A 19138-nucleotide genomic window follows, 5' to 3' on the forward strand; every position below is an offset into this window, starting at 1 on the left:
CCCATATTTCACGTTATGTACTCTTCATTGAAGTTAAATAAGCATGGTGACAATATACAGCCTTGACATACTCCTTTTCCAATTTGGAACCAGTCTGTTGTTTCATGTTCAGTTCTAACTGTTGCTTCTTGTCCTGCAAACAGGTTTCTCAGAAAACAGGTAAAGTGGTCTGGTATTCTCTCCTCATTAAGAATATTCCACAGTTTCTTGTGATCCACCCAGTCAAAGGCTTTAGCATAGTCAATGACATAGAAAGTGAAAGTGAAAGTGAAGTCGCTCAGTCGTGTCCGACTCTTTGCAACCCCATGGACTGTAGCCTACAAGGCTCCTCCCTCCATAGGATTCCCCAGGCAAGAGTACTAGAGTGGGTTGCCATTTCCTTCTCCAGGGGATCTTCCCAACCCAGGGATCGAACCCGGGTCTCCTGCATTCCAGGCAGATGCTTTAACCTCTGAGCCACCAGGGAAGCTGGTGACACAGAAGTAGATATGTTTTCTTTTTTTTTTCAGTGGGGAGGGGGAATTCCCTTGCTTTCTATGATCCAGTGTATGTTGGCAATTTTATCTCTGGTTCCTCTGCCTTTTCTAAATCCAGCTTGCACATCTGGAAATTCTTGGTTCATGTACTGTTGAAGCGTAGCTTGAAGGATTTTGAGCATTACTTTGCTAGCATGTGAAATGAGAGCAATTATATGGTAACATGAACATTCTTTGGCAATGCCTTTCTTTGGGATTGAAATGAAAACTGGCCTTTTCTTATTGTGTGGTTACTGCTGAGTCTTCCAAATTTACTAGAATAATGAGTGAAGCTCTTTAACAGCATCATCTTTTAGGATTTTAGGATTTGAAATAGATCAACTGGAATTCTGTCACCTTCACTGGCTTTGTTTGTAGTGATCCTTCCTAAGGTCCACTTGATTTCACACTCCAGGATGTCTAGCTCTGGGTGAGTCATCACACCATCATGGTCATATTGCTCATGAAGAGCTTTTTTGTATAGTTCTTCTTTTTGTTCTTGCCACCTTTTCTTGCTCTCTTCTGTTTCTGTTATGTCCTTGCTATTTTTGTTCTTTATTGTGTTATCTTTACATGAAGTGTTCCCTTTGTATTTCCAGTTTTCTTAAAGAGATCTCTAGTTTTTCCGATTATATTGTTTTCCTGTATTTCTTTGCATTGTTCACTTAGGAAGGCTTTCTTATCTCTCTTTTTTATTCTTTGAAACTCTGCATTCAGTTGGGTATATCTTTCCCTTTCTCCTGTGCTTTTCACCTCTCTTCTTTTCTCTGCTATTTGTAAAGTTCTTCAAACCACCACTTTGCCTTTTTGCATTTATTTTTCTTGGGGACCGTTTTAATTACCACCTCCTGTACAGTGTTATCAACCTCCGTCCATAGTTTATCAGGCACTTTGTCTATCAGATCTAGTCCCTTGAATCTATTTGTCACCTCCACTGTATAATCATAAGGGATTTGATTTAGGTCATACATGAATGGCTTAGTGGTTCCCCTACTTTCTTCAATTTGAAACTGAAATTTTCAATAACTAGTTAATTATCTGAGCCACAGTCAGCTCCAGATCTTGTTTTACCTGACTGTATAGAGCTTCTCTATCTTTTACTGCAAAGGATAAAATCAATCTGATTTCAGTACTGACCATCTGGTGATGTCCATGTGTAAAGTCATCTCTTGTGCTATTGGAAAGGAATGTTTTCTATGACCAGTGCGTTTTCTTGGCAAAACTCTGTTAGCCTTTCCCCTGCTTCATTTTGTACTCCAAGGGCAAAGTTGACTGTTACTCCAGGTATCTCTTGACTTCCTACTTTTGCATTCCAGTCCTCTATGATGAAAAGGACATCTTTGGACATCTTTTTTTTTTTTTTTTGGTGTTAGTTCTAAGAGGTCTTGTAGGTCTTCATAGAATCATTCAACTTCAGCTACTTTGACATTAGTGGTTAATGCATAGATTTGGATTACTGTGTTGCTGAACAATTTGCTTGGAAATTAACAGAGATCATTCTGTCATTTTTTTAATATAAATTTATTTATTTTAATTGGAAGCTAATTACTTTACAATATTGTTGAGACTGCAACCAAATACTGCATTTTGGAATCTTTAGTTGGCTGTGCAAGTTATCTCATTCTTTCCAAGGGAATCTTGCCCACCGTAGTAGATAAAATGTTCATCTGAATTAAATGTGCCCATTTCCATCCATTTTAGTTCACTGATTCCTAAATTACTGATGCTCAGTCTGGCCATCTCCTGTCACATTCCAGGTTCCTATGCAATAGTGTGTGTTGTAAAACAGGAATAATAACTGCTACTTATTACGATTGCCTACATAGCTAAGTAATATTGTGTGTGCAGTGTTTGTGTAAGCACATATATGTATAAAATATTTGCATGTACATTGCTTAGGGCACAGTGACTGCCTAATATTTAAATGCTATACTGAGGCACAGTTATGGAAGGGGAATCTGAAAATGGAAATGATAAAAGGAATTCCCTTGGAATTCAGACCAGAAAGAAAACTTGGCAGATGAGAAACATAAAGAAGAATAGAATTATTAAATACAGCTTTCTTTGTCTTCTCTAGCTAAAGAGCTCTTTTCTAAGCTGTGGTATCATATTTTCTAAGCTGTGGATCATACTGTGTAATACTTTTGTAGTCATATACTCAAGTGCTTTTATATAACATAGCTAGTTTTTAATCAATTAAATTAAAATGTAAATTCTCTTATCTGTTACTGCAAATGCCAACATTTGCTAGACTAACATGATAGTTGGGTGCTTTTCTTTTCATGTAAGGCATTTCCTGTTAATATTTTCTCTTTGCTTTTATTACGTTATTTGGGTTATTTAAACTAAGATAATATTATCTCCACTGTTATCTCTGTTGTTTCTAGGATGAAGGGAATGCATATTTAAAGAGAATTATGTACTGTTATTTTTAATAGAATGACTGAGTTTCAGTGAATTATTATCTATTGACCCTAGCTACCTACCCAACTTTGTTCTAAATCTGAATTCCACAAGGGAAGGCCTTTGAATTATTAAAAATAATGATGTATATAGAATTCAGGACAATTGCTTTGCTTTTTATATTAGTTCTTTTTATCCTAATTTAAGAGAAGAGGAAATTAAAAATTAGTAACTTTTTTTAAACCTTGTACTGTTCTCTTTATTACTTTAGACAATAAGCAAAGGTTTATTCTAGAATGATGACATAAAATATGAGGAGGTCTTTGGTTTTATTAAATATGCCCTTGTACAATTGTATTTTTCACTTAACAAAGGTGCACATTCTTCAGTTAAATATCAGTAATTTGCCCACAGTTATTCCAGAAGACTGTATTGGTGCTCTGTCCTATTCTCTTCCTTTACCACTTCAGTGCAGGTCATTTATAACTTCCAGCACCTGGAATTATTTTGCTGAGGGCTTTCTCTGGCCACTGAAACATGCTTTGCCTATTCATGTCACAAACTCAAAGTATCAAGGACTTAATGTCTGCGAGCTAGTGTATAAATACTCCAGTTTCTTACCATTCATGGGGATAAATCCTGCTTAGGTATGTATTCCCCAATGACCCTTAGAATTTTCCTGGCAGGACTAACTTCTAGTTGCCCTCAGTGCTGGTGGTTTCATTAAAAAAAAAAAAAAGAAAAGAAACACTTTACTATTTTCTCTCCCCTCCTTATCTTTGCCATAACCCTTTATTTAAAAAATGAGGTTGCCAGCCAGTTAACTTGAAGAGAGGAAGAGAATTTGACTCATACTTTGCTAAAGTACACTTTAGCACACTTTGCTAAAATTGCTTAATAATTTCAGGAAAAAAATTTACAGAGGTTATAAAAAACACATGCAGAATGGAATTTCAAGGTTCAATCACTGAACACATTTTTTTTCAAAGACAATTATTTAAATTATAGAATAATTAATTTATAATGTTGTGTTAGTTAAAAGTGTACAGCAAAAATATGTACATATATATTCTTTTCCAAATTCTTTTCCACTGTAAGCTATTGTATGCAGTAGGTCCTTGTATTTATCTATTTTATATATAGTAGTGTGAATATATTAATTCCAAACTCCCATATCTCCTCCCCACCCACCTATCCCTTTTGGTAAACTTATGTTTGTTTTCTATGTGTGAGTATATTTCTGTTTCATAAATAAGTTCATTTATATTATATTTTTAGATTCCACACATAAATAATATCATAGGGTATTTGTCAAACACTGAAGTTATTCAAGAAAATATATTGTGTCACTACCTTTGCCACACCTATCCTCTTTGTCTGATATCAGGCTTTAACATTTATTGTGAGACCTTGGACAAGTTACTTAGCATCTCCAAACCTTAATTTCACTCACCTGTGGCATGAGAATTACATAGTCCTTATTTTATAAAGTTGTTGTGATAACACACATCACAACACGACCATTTATCTGACTTGAGCAGAGCAAAGACAGGCAGATAATTGATGTTTTAGGAGTGTTGACAGTTACACAAGCAGATGTAGTGTCCTGCAGTCTGAGAATGAGTTTACTTTGGCGGGATTCAAATCCTAGCTCCATCACTTATTGGCTGTTCCTTTGTATTGTTTAACCTAATTTGTCTCCATTTTCTCACCTTTGAAATAGGCATAATAACACAGAAAATGATTAAGTATTATGAGGCACTCAAAGCAGCATTCGGAGAAGGCAATGGCAACCCACTCCAGTACTCTTGCCTGGAAAATCCCATGGGCGGAGCAGCCTGGTGGCCTGCAGTCCATGGGGTCGCTAAGAGCCGGACATGACTAAGCGACTTCAGTTTCACTTTTCACTTTCATGCATTGGAGAAGGAAATGGCAACCCACTCCAGTGTTCTTGCCTGGAGAATCCCAGGGACTGAGGAGCCTGGTGGGAGGCCGTCTAGGGGGTCGCACAGAGTCAGATATGACTGAAGCAACTTAGCAGCAGCAGCAGCAAAGCAGCATTTGGCACTTAATAAGCAATCCTTTCATATATGAATATTATAGAAGTTGTCCTTCCTTTATATAATATGGCAGAACTGAAAAAGTGACCACACAAACTGAAACTGGGAAAAAAAATCTTAATGTCATGAGAACATAGTACACTGTAATCTAAAATATCAGAAACACTGAGAATTAGGGTATATCATAGGCTTGCCAAAAAACCCTCAAGAAGCATATGAGAAGTGTTTGCCTTCTAGCTGTGTGACTGAATATGGAGGGAGCATCTTTTCTGTGCCTTCGTGAGCTGTCATACTGCTTTTAAAGTTTGGATCAGCTTCTGACATTTCATCCTTTGTGTTTTCAATGTCATGAGATGTCTTCGATAGTTCCTTTAATGTGGAGTTTTTTGCTAGCATCACTTCCTCTGGGACACTGTCATTCTGTTTGTCATGAACCACCTCATTTATATCGATTCCCATCACCTTCACTAATTTCCTGTGGCTGCAGATCTACAGTCTTTCAAACACTGTCACTGTCAGCATTTCCATGGTCAGCTCTTCTATAAATCCATTTACATTTAAATTTCACTTACAGTCTTTCTCATTTTCTGTTTCTTTGCCATAAAATCATCTTGTTGACCAATTCCCTCTTTTGGTTATCTATTTTTTTTTTGTAAAATGTCACATGGATTTATTACTGAGATACAAAGAAGCAACACAATTATGCATTTTGCTGTCTGTGTATTATTTAAATAAGCAATGGCACAGTGGCCAAGTCACCTGCAGACTTTGAAAGAAATAATGTGATAGGTTACTAATCTTGATGTGCGTATGTTATTTATAGGTTAATTTGTGGGCTGAAGATCTAGCAGCAGAGTTTGAACATTATGCAATTACTCATGCTTAAATTATAGTCACTGAAGCTTAAATCATGTTGTTGGAGGATTGCTGTTATTTAAATCATGGTAACTGAAATTCATGCAATTTTGGCCTGGACAAAGTGGAGACTGTTTACAATGGCTAATATTATTAAGTATAAATATTTAAATAAGAAAATTATTATTGCCTTATAGCCACTAAAATATTAATAGCTGAACACATTTTGAATGTAGAGTGTAGAACCATTTTAGCATTCTCAGAGTGTTCTTATGTTTATTTTTTCCTATTGGTATATTAACAATTACAAAATTGGTGGCTTAAAAACAATGCAAATTTATCTTATAATCTTGAGGTTAGAAATCTTAAGTGAGATTTATGAAGCTACAATTCAGGTGTCAGCTGAGCTATGTTCTTTTTGAAGGCATCAGGGAGAAGCTGTTTCCTTTCTATTTCCTGCTTACAGTGGTTACTTGCACTCTTTGGCTTGTAGCCCCTTCCTCAAATTGCCAGAAGCTCTTACTTCTGTCATCATATCTTCTACTTCTGGCTGGCTTTCTTGTCTGCATTTTAATATGGATCCTTGTGATCATATTGAATATAATGCAACTCATATTAGCAAAATCTTCTTTGCCAAGTAAAGTAAAATATTCACAGGTTCTGGAAATTAGGATGTGAATGTTTGGAGAGAGAGAGCTTATTCTCTGCCACACCATGTGTCTTGTAAGCCAAATCTTGGGGCATACACAATGATCAATTTTACTTACAAGAAATCTGAGGCTTAGAGAGATGAAGGGGTTGCTTTATGATCATCATGTTAGAAGTATTTGAATAGTTATTTTCATTTAATATAAAAGTTACCAATTATATGTTGGATAATAATCTATACACACAAAGACAAATATGCCTTCTGTCCTTCCCCAGGCCTGGGAGCAGAACAGAAAGGTTAGTTTCCAAGAAAGATCAGCTGCCAGGCAAGGACCAGTCATTGCTATACACACAGAACTGCTAGGACTTGGAGTTCAGGACTGTCCCTGCCTCTGTACCTAATGTGCTGCTTTCCTCACCTCCAAATCCACACCTTATCCCATGAGATTTGAGAATGGCCCCTCCTCAATGAAGTTTTCTGTAGCCAGCATATTCTAATTTATCTGCATTAGTTGGCTGTGTAAAATGACAAGAGGATCCATTTTGTAAAGATAGACAAGTTGGGGGCTTGAGTGTTAAGCTCTGCTCTGTGATTCAAAGGTAAGTGTGCACATAAAGAAAAATACATAATGGAAGTGCTAGGAATTTCCAGTACAGTGACTTTGAATTTCTCTGATATTATTTTCCTTATGTGCATAGTGGATATAATGCCACACTGCTGTCTTTACCAAGTCTTAAAGCTAGTGTGTGCCCTTTGCCTGATACTTCACCACTTAATCTATGATGCTCAGTAATCAATATCTCCTAGTATTTTTATGGGACAGTACTTCAAAAGTGTTTCTGAGTGATATATAATATTGTCAAGTAGTATGAGGCCTGTGATACAGCTAAGTACCGGAATAGATGATAATTGGCACCACACACACACACACACACACACACACACACACACAGAGTAGCACTAAATACAATTATCAACAGCAGGGAAATTTTTGCCTATGGCCAATATCCATTCAAGTCCTAGAGAATAGTGCATTTTCTCCTCATACAGGGCAGCCAAATTTTGGTCATTCAACCTAGACATGGGGATTTTTGCAGAGGTCAATATATGACTCATCAAAAATAGCTTTCTAAAACTGAATGTGTGTATGGAGGGAGGTGGATACACACAGTTTAAAAGGTAGTTATTTTTGAATGCCTCTTTTCCTTTCTTTCTTTCCTTGCCTCTCGTTCTCCCTCCTTTCCTCCCTCCTCACTTCTCTCCCTTGCTTCCTTTATTCCTTCTGTCCTTCCAGAGTTTGGCTTGTGTGTATGCAGCTGACAGTGTTGATTGCTTACTGAACATCTGTTTTGACTTATTTTTTTCCTTTTCTAACTCAGTTCCAATTTTATTTAAACATTTATGCTCCTTGAAGAATTCATGTGCTCCAGGAAATGGTGTCATCATCTGCAATCCCTGAAGATTCCTCCTCACTGGTCTGAACCAGTGGTTCTCAAAGTTTGGTGACTGGGAGAGTGGAATCCTGAGACACTTTCAGGAAATTCACAAGGTCAAAGTTATCTTCATTTTGATAATAGATATTAATTAACTTTTGTCACTCTTGTCTCTTACACATACAGAATGGAGTTTTTCAGAGGCTCCAAGATATGTAATGATATCACCACTTGGTCAACTAATGGCATGTGTGCTATGGGTTCTTTTAAAATATTTTCAGTTTTTAATTTTTAACACAATGGATATTGATATATACAAAACAAATATAGATATCTAAAATCTCTTCAAGGTTTTGAATACAGAAAATGGATCTGGAAACTGAAAACAGGTCTTGAAAACTGCTGATCTAAGCAAATGCTTACGGTCCCTCTCTTTTGCCAGTGATTGGAATAGCACAAACCTGGAACACAGTACGGCCAACTAGGAGTCTGCAGGGATGCTGTATGTATGTGGTTCTGAGAAAGGATTCTCTATTTTCAAAAAGAAAAACAGCACAAAATTGAAGCAGCTTTTGTTTATGTATCTATATATTGCTTCTGGACATCATTGCATCTAGATGTGATACCTGGAACAGCACAACCCCTGGTTCCAGCCTGGATATGAGATAGCCACACAGAAGAAGCCCTGAAACTCCATGCTCAGAATTATCCTTGTCTCTAAACTTCTTATTATTTGAGACAGCTTCCCTGTAATGTTTAAATCTCTGCAAACTGGATTTTCTGTGACTTTCAGTAGAAAACCTCCTCACAAAATATACATTATGCCTACCTCTGTAAACAAACAAACAAACAAAAAGAAATAACATCAGATCTCTGGAGGTGCTCAGTGTGGCTTTTACTCTTTTGGTACTTTTGACTTCACAGCTAGCAATTCCATAACAGAGCAGAATATATGTCTATACGTTATTTTTGTACACTGTTAAAAGACTCTTTTGGGTCATGTAGGGTTCTAGCTTTGCTCATTTCCTTTAACAGAGTAAACAACAGAGATATGAATCAAGACATGTGAGTTGTCTGGTTCTGGGGTGACATCAAATAAATAATCAACATACAAGGATTTTTTTTTTTTTAATTTTCCAGTTCCAAAGGAATGAGTTTTTACAACAACTTGAGCATTCCAGTATTAAACACAGAAAAGTGATTTTTCTGTAGGAAATAAGCAGAATTGGCATTGGGAGTATGCTATTTATAAATTTAAATTTTGGATATATTGCTAAAGTCTTATTTATCCAGGACTCACTGTCATATATCCACAGAGCTGCCTTTATGTAATGCCTGCAACTAAGGATCCCAATTAAAAAGTGAAAATATAATTTAGCTTGTGAGATGTTCACTGGAGATAATGAATTCTCAAAGGGCAGAATTTCTGTTGACTGAATCACCTTGGTTATTTTTATGTTTCTTATATTAGCATCTATCATCTATTCATCTTCTATTTATTTATAGGTATATATTTTTACATAAAGAAAAGTAATGCAATGCCTATTATATGTCAGGTCCTGTACAATTCAGACTTAATTAATCATCCAAAAGACATTTGTTTAGCAACTTCAATGGCACCCTACTTCAGTACTCCTGCCTGGAAAATCCCATGGATGGAGAAGCCTGGTGGGCTGTAGTCCATGGGGTCGCACAGAGTCAGACACGACTGAGCGACTTCACTTTCACTTTTCACTTTCATGCATTGGAGAAGAAAATGGCAACCCACTCCAGTGTTCTTGCCTGGAGAATCCCAGGGATGGGGGAGCCTGGTGGGCTGCCGTCTATGGGGTCGCACAGAGTTGGACATGACTGAAGTCACTTAGAAGTAGCAGCAGCAGCAGCAGCATGCCCAAAATAATATGTTAGTATATAGCATCTCTGACTCAATAGACATAAGTTTGAGCAAACTCTGGGAAATACTGAAGGTCAGAGAGGACTGTGTGCTATAGTCCATGGGGTCACAAAGAGTCAGACATGATTTGGTGACTGAACAGCAACAACACGTAGTTAGCAGTAAACAAATAAGGACATTTTCATCATAAAATAGATGGTATGGAGTGGTACCTAAAAGGTGAAGCAATGTCATACACACACACACACACAATTGCAAAGTCTGATGCAATTAATTAGAAAGGAAATCAGCTGGTTTCAAATATGCTGGAAATTGAGAATCACGGGAGTATGTGCTCCTTAGTTGGGTGTCTAAGTATGTCTTTGCTGAGGAAGGGGCTTTCAGTATGGGACCCAAAGGTAAGGAGTCTCTCATGCAACATTTGGAGGTATCTCCTTGGCAGTGGGGTCATGAAGAAAATAGACACTGGGATGTGTAGCAATCTAATTTACATGGTCACCCAGGTTCCCTAAAAGCAGTTTATTTAATTTTAGATAACAAAATACTGGGAATAATGAAGAGAAATATTTGATGAGTACCCTTGGAAGAGCTGCAAGATGTATTAATGAAATTCTTATCAGGATTGGGCCTCATCAAAGAGAATTCCACATAATGTGTTGTGAGTGTGATTATAAACGTAAATAAACTAAATGCTTATAAGTGGCCAGAATACAGAAGTCTGAAACATATCTAAATATCACTGATCAGGTTGCATTGTTGTTGATATTTGGAAACATTTGTTTCTTAATTATTCATTCCATTTTCAGTTTAGGAAACACTGTGTCTTAGGTGTGGTGTCCTAATTGGGTGAAGAGAAAAGCAAGAAAAGCTTCTTACCCGAAAGCAAGAAGTTACCAATATAGTTGGAAGACAGAGTGTAAACATAATGGTGGAATAAAAGAAGTGTAATAGAAGGAAGCAAATGCCTTGGGAACGTGGAGAAGGACTTGCTTAAATCGACTTGGTCCCTCCTTGTTTTTTCAGCATCATCTTTTGTCTTATTTTAAGGCAGAGTTAACTTAATTTTTTAATGTTTGAAATGTGATGGTCTTTCTCACTCTAGACTTTGTACAGGCTTTGCTTGTATCTGGAGCACTCTGCCCACATTTTCATGTATGCTTATTGACCTAATATATTTATTTCAAGCCATCTTTTCTAAAGTACAGTTTCTCAAAATGTGGTTCGTGAACCATCTGTATCATAATTGTCTAGGAATGTACTTTAAAAATGCAAATTCTTTTGTACCTCCACACCAGACTTACTGAATGAGTAGAGATCTAAAAATAGACATTTTCATACATATCCCTGGAACTTTATTTTACAAACTAAATTTGATCCCTGCTGCCCTAGATTGTGTCAGGGGTTTCGTCTGTACTCCCAGAGCCATAAGCATCTGTCCCTCCATAAGATTTTGCCTGAAATCATTGCTGGTCTATTCAATTAATCCTCCAAAGTGACTGAAAGCTCATAGAGATAAGGAAAATGTCCTCTAGCTGACAACTGTCTCACAAGGAGCATGTTCTCATAGGTGGCTAATAAATAGATGTAGGAGTACATCTATTAAATAGATGTACAAAGGAGTGGATATTACCCAGGTAGTTAAGGGACAGAAGAGCCTTATAGGCAGAGAGAGTGTGTGCTACTATTCAGAAAAGAAGGAGATGTTCAGTTCTATGTAGCACAGATGGGGCTGGATGGGTGCATGGGATTTCACTGTTTCCAAGTTACGCTTTGGAGCTGAGGTTTCTTTTCACTTTATCAACAATCAATAAAACCTAGAAATTCCACTCCTGGGCATCTATCCAGAAAAACCCATAATTCAGAAAGACACATGTACCCCAAGTTTCATTGCAATACCATTCACAATGGCCAGGATATGGAAGAAACCTAAATGTCCATCAATAGAGGAATGGATAAAGATGTGGTACATTTATACAATGGAATATTACCCGGTCACAAAAAGGAATAAAATTGTGCCATTTGTAGAGACATAGATGAACCTAGAGACTGTCATAGAGATTGAAGTAAGTCATAATAGAAAAAAAACCATTAACTGTAATGCATATATGTGGACTCTATAAAAAATGGTATAAATTAACTTATTTCCAAAGCAGAAATAGAGACACAGGCATAGACAAAAAAATGTGTGGGTACTAAGGAGGAACAGGGATGGGATGAATTGGGAACTAGGGATTGACATACATACACTAGGTATGAAATAGATAACTAATGATAACCTGCTGTATAGCACAGGGAACTCTACTCAGTGCTCTGTGGTAATCTAAATGAGAAGTAAATCCAAAACAAGGGGTATATATATACATATTGCTGATTAACTTTGCTTTACAGCAGAAACTAACACAACATTGTGAAGCAATTTATTTTATACTAAAAGTTAATTTTAAAATGGCTACAGAAAAGTATTAAATATGGCATGATAGAAAGAAATAAGGACAGAATATAAAAGACCTAGATATCAGCCCTGAATTGGCCATGACCTAGGTTCAGTTCAGTTCAGTTCAGTCGCTCAGTTGTGTCCAACTCTTTGCGACCCCATGAATCGCAGCACGCCAGGCCTCCCTGTCCATCACCATCTCCTGGAGTTCACTCAGACTCACGTCCATCGAGTCTGTGATGCCATTCAGCCATCACATCCTCTGTCGTCCCCTTCTCCTCCTGCCCCCAATCCCTCCCAGCATCAGAGTCTTTTCCAATGAGTCAACTCTTCGCATGAGGTGGCCAAAGTACTGGAGCTTCAGCTTTAGCGTCATTCCTTCCAAAGAAATCCCAGGGTTGATCTCCTTCAGAATGGACTGGTTGGATCTCCTTGTAGTCCAAGGGACTCTCAAGAGTCTTCTCCAACACCATAGTTCAAAAGCATCAGTTCTTCGGTGCTCAGCCTTCTTCACAGTCCAATTCTCACATCCATCCATGACCACAGGAAAAACCATAGCCTTGACTAGACGGACCTTAGTTGGCAAAGTAATGTCTCTGCTTTTGAACATACTATCTAGGTTTGTCATAACTTTTCTTCCAAGGAGTAAGCATCTTTTAATTTCATGGCTGCGATCACCATCTGCAGTGATTTTGGAGCCCCCCAAAATAAAGTGTGACACTGTTTCTACTGTTTCCCCATCTATTTCCCATGAAGTGATGGGACCAGATGCCATGATCTTCGTTTTCTGAATGTTGAGCTTTAAGACAACTTTCTCACTCTCCTCTTTCACTTTCATCAAGAGGCTTTTTAGTTCCTCTTCACTTTCTGCCATAAGGGTGGTGTCATCTGCATATCTGAGGTTATTGATATTTCTCCCAGCAATCTTGATTCCAGCTTGTGTTTTTTCCAGTCCAGTGTTTCTCATGATGTACTCTGCATAGATGTTAAATAAGCAGGGTGACAATATACAGCCTTGACATACTCCTTTTCCTATTTGGAACCAGTCTGTTGTTCCATGTCCAGTTCTAACTGGTGCTTCCTGACCTGCATACAGATTTCTCAAGAGGCAGGTCAGGTGGTCTGATATTCCCATCTCTTCCAGAATTTTCCACAGTTTATCGTGATCCACACAGTCAAAGGCTTTGCCATAGTCAATAAAGCAGAAATAGATGTTTTTCTGGAACTTTCTTGCTTTTTCCATGATCCAGCAGATGTTGGCAATTTGATCTCTGGTTCCTCTGCCTTTTCTAAAACCAGCTTGAACATCAGGGAGTTCGCGGTTCACGTATTGCTGAAGCCTGGCTTGGAGAATTTTGAGCATTACTTTACTAGCATGTGAGATGAGTGCAATTGTGCGGTAGTTTGAGTATTCTTTTGCATTGCCTTTCTTTGGAATTGGAATGAAAACTGACCTTTTCCAGTCCTGTGGCCACTGCTGAGTAACTTGCTTTAAGCAATTGCTTGACCTTGTGTCTTAACTTTCCTAACTGATAATTGGGTATAATTATCTTACATTTTCTTATTACAAAAGGATGAATATTTATTAATACACAGATATTATGAATGTACATTCCATGAAAAGCAAGAAAAAAAGTCATTAAGTAAATGCCAACTATTTTAAAATACAGTTTGACATTCCTCTTTCAGGGTTAAAAACTTTATCTGAGGGACGTGATTTTTAGACTCTGGATAATCTCCGATATCCAGCTAAATTATCAGACTGTTTTTCTCTTACCTAAAAGCTACTTTTTAGTACTTTTGAGGGAAAAACTCTTTACTTGTATATACTACTTATACTTTTCATTAACATCAGTTTCTTTCTTTATGTTTTATGAAGGTAGAAGATTTTAGTTTCATAAGTCCAGAATGTGTGGGTCTGCATGACCTATATTTTGACACTTCATGATTCAAATGTCTTCTGTGGATTTTGACATATAGCAAATGTCATGGTACATCCTACGGCAGTGTCTGTTTTTAGCCAATTGCTGATCTTTTTTTTTTTTTTTTCTTAATACCCAGTCGGGGGAGGCGGTGGGTGGGAAACACCTACCTGGTTGGACTCTATCACTCTCTTAGTGTCAAACAATTGTGACTCTGCAAAGTGCTGCACTTTCTGGGACTCAAATTGGTTCTGTGCTGTTTTCCTTGGCATAACAAAATCCACTTGTTTCAACAGAGGGACATAGATTTGCTTTGAAGAAAGGTGTGCGTGAAATTAATGTGGATAGTCAAATTTTTAGATGCTTAAATAAGTTAATCTATAATAACTGAGTCATTCAAAGTTGTAGTACTACATTTATTAAGTTATGCATCAATATGAAATGGAAATTTAGTCTTTACAGCAAGCACATAAGGATTTATGTCTTAAGTTTTCTCATATAAATGAAGTATTACTTGGGCATGTTGAGGGTCATTGAATGTAGACAAAGGAGTTTGGAACTGTTTGGATAAGTAGTAGGAATAATAATAATAAATGGATATAAAGGCATTGGGCTGGAATTCATACTTATTGTATTTATTCCCATCACAATTAATGTGGTCAGTGCTATTTATCACTATTTTACTATGGAAAAAACTGAAGCTCAGAAATGAGAATATACAAGTCATATGTTCAAGGGCATATAATTCATCAGCTCAGGCTACCTCCAACCTGTGCTATTTCAGCACAATGCTGCTTCTTCACCAGTATTTGAGGGCAGGGAGACAAACTCTAATAAGAATCAGAAACACTATTTCAGTGATATTTAAAGTGTGTTAGGAGGTAGAAACAATGTCAGCTTCAAATAAGTTTTGAAAATTTTTCTTTGTAAGATATTTATGGTTTTTCAAGATGATGGTATATATTATATGAAGACAAACCTTTCAGTGCTTGATTAGGTGGGACTTTTATATATGAGCAGAAAACCTTGGGAAGAATGAGAAACAGGAGTGGCATTTTTCCATGGTAGAGCCTTTCTTTGAAATCCCATTCTACTGCTTCTGAAAAGCTGCCTTCACTGTGAAGTTAGTCTTCCATATATATCCTGTAGCTCAACCTACACAGTAGTCCCCTTGCCTAATTCCTTATAACTTGAATGTGACTGTAATCTAAAAATTGAATAAAATGACTTAAGAATTAGATTATCTTTTTTAATTTGATTTTAATTGGAGAGTAATTACTTTACAGTGTTGTGTTGGTTTCTGTCATACATCTACATGAATCAACCATAAGTATACATATGCCCCTTCCCTCTTAAACATCCCTTCTACCTCCTTCCCATCCCATCCTTCTAGGTTGTCACAGAGCACCAGCTTTGGGTTCCCTGCATAATTCAGCAAATTCCCACTGACTATCCCTTACATGAGCTTCCCAAGTGGTGCTAATGGTAAAGATTCCACCTGCCATTGTAGGAGACATAAGAGACATGGGTTGAACCCCTGGGTCAGGAAGATCCCCTGGAGGAGTGTATGGCAACCCACATCAGTATTCTTGCCTAAATAATCCCATGGACAGAGGAGCCTGGTGAACTTTAGTCCATGGGGTCACAAAGAGTTGGACACGACTGAAGCAACTTAGCATGCTCACAAACATCCATTTCAAATATGATAATATGAATGTTTCAATACTACTCTCTCCCACCCTGCATTATCTTTAATATAACAAAGAGTTCAGAATGACCTATGATTTCCTTAGTTTTTGCAACCTACTGCTTCTTAACTAATTTACGTAAAGGTATTTTCCAAATTACTTAGAATATTTTTGGAAGGTTTTTTAGGGAGGTAGCATAGTTTACATAAAGAGTTTGGCATTTCAAGTCATAAAGACTTTGGTTTAAATCTCAACATTGCCACATGATCTCCTGTATATATTTTAACTTTAATAATTTCAGTTTTTTCAGATGTATAAAAAATAAACAAAAGGATGAGACTACATCAAATATATATATATATATATATGTGTGTGTATACACTACAACATGGATGAATCTGAGGGTATTATGCTAAGAGAAATAAATCACAGGCACATACAGTCTCACTTATATGTGACTTCTAAAAGCCAAAACAAAGAAAGCAATGGAAACACTCATATGGAGAACAAACTGGTGGTTTCCAGAGGGATGGTAGTTAGGGGAGTGGTCAAAATAAGTGAATGGGTTTAAAATATACAAACCTTCAGTTATTAAATAAATGGGCCATGGTGATAAGAAATACAGTCAATGATATTATAAAAACTTTGTATGGGACAGATGGTTGCTAGACTTACCATGATGATCACTTTATAACATATGCAAATGTCAAATCACAATATAGTGCACGTAAAACTAACATAATGTTGTATGTGTGTGCATACTAAGTTGCTACAGTTGTGTCCAACTCTTTGCAACCCTATAGAGTATAGCCCGCCAGACTCCTTTGTCCATGGGATTCTCCAGGCATGAATACTAGAGTGGGTTGCCTTACCCTCCTTCAGGGGATCTTGCTGACCCAGGGATCGAGCCCACTGTCTCCTGCATTGACAGGTGGATTCTTGACCACTAGCACACCTGGGAAACCCATAATGTTTTATGTCAACCACTTCTCAAAAATTTTAAAAATATTGCATTATTATATAGTCAGTGCTCAATAATAGTTGAATATTGAACAAATGTATCTTTAGCAAATAATTGTTTATTATTGCATATTATTTAATGAGTTTGTAAGAAGTAAATACAATCTGAAATCATCCTAACATGATTTTTTGCTTCTCCATATATGTATAAGAATGAGAAATCATTATGTCAACTTCATACTAAGAATATTTTCTCCTATCAAGGATTCTTTGTTTTCTTTTCTTTTTTTTTTTTTCATTTCAGAAACCTCTCAAGGTTTGCATGCTTTTCATATATCTATAATAAATAAACTTTCCTAGAGATAAGGTTTCATCCAAAATATTTCTTCCTTTGAAGACAGGTAGTCATTTTCTGGCATGTCACCGTATTTATTCATGTGCTACTTCTTTTACCTGGAACTTGGGTTCAAGGTAGTCACAGTAACAATATCCTTCAAATATTGGCACCAATATAGGCTTCTTTTTAACTGAGTTCTAGGCATGAGATGTGGCAGTTTTGACTTAGAGCGTTAGCTACAATGACATGTCACTTTCCACTGCTTTGAAATTCTACAAGGCAAAAACCTCATGCCAGTTCATGCTTTCTATCTCTTGTCTTCTGCCTCTCTCTGTAAATTCCTCTGATCTCTAACTACCCCTTAATAACTACCAGTCAGTAACTAATGCATCTTCTGAATTTCACTGAGTTCTGTGGTACTCAACAAATAGCACCTAGCCTTAATTAAAGACTTTTGGTGTGTAAGACTTTTGAATAACAATGTTTGAGCAGTCTTTTATTCTCATAATCTTGTTTTTAAAGCTTATAATAAGAGATAAACATATGTGGTGCTTTCATGAGTAAGTAATACATATGTTCCAACCTGGAAAGATATTTATTGGAATATTTGAAAGAGAGCAGTTTCTTCCCCACCGTGTGTTCTTTCACACTTGAAGAAGTGTCAGTTTACATCTCTATTTTATTTTTATTATTATTACCTGGAGAGTCTTCAGAGAATCTCAGATGCAGCATGTCTGGAAGAATGGAGTAGTAGGAAGAATAATGACCCACAGACAGCTGAATACCAATCCTCAGAATCTGTGACTATGTTAGGCTAACTGGCATAGAAGACTTAAGGTTTGCTAATCAGTTATCCTTAAAATAGGGATGTGATGTGAAAGTCACTCAGTTGTATCCAACACTTTGCAATCCCATGGACTGTAGCCTGCCAGGCTCTTCCGTCCATGGAATTCTCCAGTCAAGAATACTGGAATGGGTTGCTATTCCCTTCTCCAAGGTATATTCCTGACCTAGGAATTGAACCCAGGTCTCCCACACTGCAGGTGGATTCTTTACTGTCTGAGCCACCAGGGATGGCTCAGCTCAGTATAATCCCAAAGATCCTTAAAAGTGTAAGAAAGAGGCAAAAGAAGATAATTAGAATTAAATCTAATTTCAGATGAAAGATGCACAGACATGCAACGCTGTTGGCTTTGAAAGTGTGGGAAGGGGCCTATAAGCCAAGGAATGTGGGTGGCTTACGACAGTTAGAAAAGATAAAGAGAAGTGGTCCTAAGATGGCAGAGGAATAGGACAGGGAGAACACTTTCTCCCCCACAAATTCATCAAAAGATTATTTAAATGCTAAGCAGCTTCCACAAAACAACTTCTGAACGCTGGTGGAGGACACCAGGTACCCAGAAAGGCAGTCCATTCTCTTCAAAAGAAGGTAGGGCAAAATATAAAAGACAAAAAGAGAGATGAAAGAGTTAGTGATGGAGACTTATCCCTGGAGGGAGTTGTGAAGAAGGAGAAGTTTCCAAACAGTGGGAAACCCTCTCACCAGCGGGTCTGTGGGGGAGTTTTAGAATCTCACAGGGCAACATAACCAGGAGGAAAAACAAACAAACAAACAAAAACAGAATATGCGCCTAACCATTACTCCCAACGGAGAAGTAGCCCAGATGCTCATGCCCACCACAAGCAAGCAGGGGCTGAACAGAGAGGCAACCACTGCATTGCTTAGGGTAAATGCCCTGAGGACAATCTGTGGGAGTTAACATGAGATAGCAACCCAAACTGTGAGATAGCTAAACAGAGAAAAGAAAAAGAGAGAGAGAGAGAGAGAGAGGGGTGGGGGGGCAACTTTCTTGTGAAAAGCTCTAACCTAAGGCACAGTCTGGTCTGCTCAGAGAACAAAGAATTGAGCGAGTACCAAAGGAGAGCTAGCCAGCTGCGGACAGACCCCTCCCCCCATCAGAGGCAGAGAGGCAGATGGGCGACAGCCA

The 19138-nt window shown here is 37.4% G+C and overlaps 1 protein-coding gene and 1 non-coding gene across 2 annotated transcripts in view; one reads left to right on the forward strand and one right to left on the reverse strand.

Annotated features, from left to right (window-relative positions):
• CNTNAP5 (contactin associated protein family member 5) overlaps positions 1-19138 on the forward strand; it is a 1081620-nt gene that overhangs the window by 1044988 nt on the left and 17494 nt on the right. The gene's annotated exons all lie outside the window — the stretch shown is intronic.
• On the reverse strand, positions 395-466 carry TRNAS-GGA (transfer RNA serine (anticodon GGA)). The gene has a single exon. It is a non-coding gene; the product is annotated as a tRNA-Ser (tRNA).

This window comes from Budorcas taxicolor, chromosome 2, assembly GCF_023091745.1.
Source record: "Budorcas taxicolor isolate Tak-1 chromosome 2, Takin1.1, whole genome shotgun sequence".
NCBI lineage: Eukaryota > Metazoa > Chordata > Mammalia > Artiodactyla > Bovidae > Budorcas > Budorcas taxicolor.